We start from the raw sequence: 3,868 nt of genomic DNA, 5'->3' as shown, positions 1-3,868 counted from the left end.
TGGTGTATGCCCTTCCCTATTTTTTGAACCATGCAGTGTTTCCTTGCTCTGTTCTGACGACTGCCTCTTGGTCCAAGTATAGGTTTCTCATTAGCACGATCAAGTGTTCTGGTATTCCCATTCTTCTCAGAGTCAGCCGCAGTTTGTTATGATCCACACAGTCAAACACCTTTCATAGTCAACGAAACACAGATATACATTCCTCTGATATTCCCTGCTTTCAGCTAAGATCCATCTACCATATAGTATATGTTATATTTTTAGTACAATCTTAAATCTTTTCTCTTTTATCATTACTAAATTATTATTTTTTTTCAAAAATCACCTCCATGTTCCCTTGACTTTTTATCAATGGTAGTTAGAAATTTGTTATTTGCCCCGATCATTTAGGTTTGCATTTTTCAAGCTTCAGGGGGCCTTAGCGTCTATACTTCTGGGTAACCCAGTGATTCCATGGCACAGCTGTGAAGGCAAAGTGCTATTCCTCTCTGAAGAGTGCCTTCCCAGACTTTATTTATCAGTTTCTAATATATGTGTGAGTCACTTGAGGAGTCTTGGAAAATGCATATTCTAGTAATGCTAGGCCAATTCTGATGTTTTAATTCTGGGATATGAAGTGAGTTTACTTGCTGCTGTTGTTGTTAGATGCCAGTGAGCAGATCTCAGACTCACAGTGACTCTATGCAAAAAATTATATGCTACACAGTTCCACACCATCCCCAGAATGGATTGCTGGTTAGACCACTGTAATTCATAGAGTTCCTGACTTATTTAGGAAATAAATCATTAATCCTTTTTTCCTAATCAATTTTAGCTTGGGGGCTCTGCTGAAATTTGTTCAGCTCCCTAGCTAAGCACAAGTCTCCACTGACAGAAGTGGTAGTTGCTTCTGAAGAGTGCTGGCTGAGAGTCTAACTCATCTTCCCAGATGTTGTTGCTGTTTGTTGACCTCGAGTCAGCTCTAACTTGTAAAACAGAACAAAAAACTGCTTGGTTCTGCATCGTCCTCACCACGGCTGCTGTGTTTGAACCCACTGTTGTAGGCACAGTCAGTCCTTTTCCTTGAGAACATGGAAGGTGAAAATTTTACCACTGGGGGTCTGCATGTCACAAACTTTCAACTGATGATGAGACAGTGTCCCATCCCTCTGCAGGGAAGGACTTAAAGATTTTGCAAAGTTCGTTTGTTGTTGTTGTAATGTGCCATCAATTCGTTTGTGACACAGAGACCGTGTATGCAAGAGCTCTAAATGTTGTTCTATCTTGTGCCAACCTAGCCATCTCAAATGCACTTATTCTCACTGCTCCAGTCACAGAATCGATCCATCTCATCGAAGGTCTTCTTCTGCTTCGCTGCCCCTCTACTTTGCCAAACATGATGCCCCTCTCCAAGGACCAGTCCCTCCTTGCAATATACCCAAAGTATGTCAGACGAAGCTTCAGAATCCTTGCCTCCAAGGAACATTCCGGCTTCACCTTCTCTAGGACAAACCTGTTCTTCTAGCAGTCTATGGTATATTCAACACTCTTTTCCAGCACCATCGCTCAAAGGCATCAATTCTCTTTCTATCAACCCCATTCACTGTCCAACTCTCTGATGTATATAGCACGTAATTGTGAAGACTATTGCCTGGATCAGACACACCTTAGTCTCCAGCCTGACGTCGTTGCTCTTCAGTACTCTTGAGAGGTCCCTTACAGCTGACTTTCCCAATGCAATTAGTCTCTTGATTTCCTGGCTGCTGTTGCCAAGAGTGTTGATTGTGGAACCAAGCAAACTAAAACTATCTCAATCTCTTCACCATCCATACTGATGCTGCCAGTTGGCCCAGTGGTGAGAATCTTTGTTTTCTTGATGTTGACCTTCAATCCATATAGGAGGCTGCAGTCCTTGACCTTCTGTAGCAAGTGCTTCAGGTCCTCCTCAGTTTCAGCAAGCAGGGTTGTGTCATCTGCATAACGCAGGTTGTTGATGATTCTTGCACCAATCTTGATGCCACATTCCTCTTTGTACAGCCCAGCGTCTTGGATGATCTGTTCTGCATACAGATTGAAAAGGTATGGAGACAGAATACATCCCTGACGGACCCCCTTCTTGATTTTGAACCATGTAATGTCTCCTTGCTCTGTTCTGATGACTGCCTGTTAGTCCAAACATAGGTTTTGCATTGTTGTTGTTGTTGTTATGTGCCATCGAGTCGCTTGCAACTCATAGCAACATTACATACAACAGCCCTAAATTCTGCTCTGTCCTGTGCCAATTGCACTGTTCTGACACTCCCATCCTGATTAACCCAGTCAGTGAATCAATCTACCTCATAGAAGGCCTTCCCCTCCTGCACTATCCCTCCACCCTCCCAAGCATGATGTCCTTCTTCAAGGATTGGTCTCTCCTTACAACATGTCCAAAGTGTGTTAGACAGAGCCTCAGAATCCTAGCCTCCAAGGAGCCACCTGGTTTAACCCTTTCCAGGATGAATCTGTTTTTCTAGCAGTCCATGGTACTCTCAATACTCTTCTACAGCACCACCGCTCAAAGACGTCAATTCTCCTATCCTCCCTAGTCATTGTCCAACTCTCTGATGCATACCAAGTGATTGCAAAGACCATGGCCTGTATCAGACGCACCTTAGTCTCCAGAGAGACATCAGTGCTCTTCAGTACTTTGGAGAGGTCCCTAACAGCAGACTTTCCCATGGCAATGTGCCTTTTAATTTCCTGACTACTGGTGCCAAGAGTGTTGACTGTGGACCCTAGCAAACTAAAGCTGTGAACAATCTCAGTCTCTTCATCATCCATCTTCATGCTGCCAATTGGTCCACTGGTGAGAATTTTTGTCTTCTTGACATTGAGCCTCAATCCATATTGGAGGCTGCAGTCCTCGCATTAGCACTATCAAATGTTCTGGGATTCTTATTCTTCTCAGAGTCAGCCACAGCTTGTTGTGACTCACACAGTCAAAAGCCTTTGCATAGTCAATGAAGCACAGATAGACCTTGTTCTGGTATTCTTTGCTTTCTGCCAAGATGCATCTAACATTAGCTATAATATCCCTAGTACCACTACCTCTTCTAAATCCAGCCTGTACATCTGGCAGTTCTCTGTTGACATATTGTTCCAAACTTTTTTGGATAATTTTCATCAGAATCTTGCTTGCATGTGCTATTAATGATATTGTTCGATAATTTCTCTGTTGGGTCACCTTTCTTTGGAATGGGAACAAATATCGGTCTTTTCCAGTCAGTGGGCCAGCAGGCTATTCTCCAGATTTCTTGGCACAACTTAGTGAGCACATCCAGGCCAGTGCCTGCTGTTGAAATATGTCAATTGGTATGCCGTCAACTCCTGTAGCCTTGTTTTTGCCAATTCCTTCAGAGCAATTTGAACTTCCTCCTTCATCACCATAGGCTCTTGCTCATATGTCATTTCATGAAATTCTTCTGTGTCAGCCAATTCCTTCTGATACAGTGACCCTGTGTACTCCTTCCATCTTATTCCTGGATCATTTAACATTCTACCCAAAGTATGCTTAAGTATTGCCACCCGTGGCTTGAATTTGTTTTTCAACTTCTTCAGCTTAAGAAACACTGAGCGAGTTCAGCCCTTTTGATTGTCTGACTCAAGCTCTCTACACATTTCGTTATAGTATCTTGCTTTGTCGTCCCGGGCTGCCTTTTGAAATTTTCTGTTTAGTTCTTCGATTTCTTGGTTTCTTATTTTAGCTTTGGCTTCTCGGCGCTCTAATGCTATACTCAGAGTTTCATCTGATATCCATCTTGGTCTTTTCTTCTTTTTCAGCCTTTGTAATGATCTTTTGCACTCTTCATGGATGATTTTCTTGATATCCTCCTAGAGCTCATTTGGTCTA

The sequence above is a fragment of the Elephantulus edwardii genome, unplaced genomic scaffold, assembly GCF_000299155.1.
Source record: "Elephantulus edwardii isolate Elephantulus edwardi_28Jun2011 unplaced genomic scaffold, EleEdw1.0 scaffold00245, whole genome shotgun sequence".
Lineage (NCBI taxonomy): Eukaryota > Metazoa > Chordata > Mammalia > Macroscelidea > Macroscelididae > Elephantulus > Elephantulus edwardii.
The sequence above is the reverse complement of the archived record's forward strand: the minus strand, read 5'-3'. Positions refer to the sequence as shown.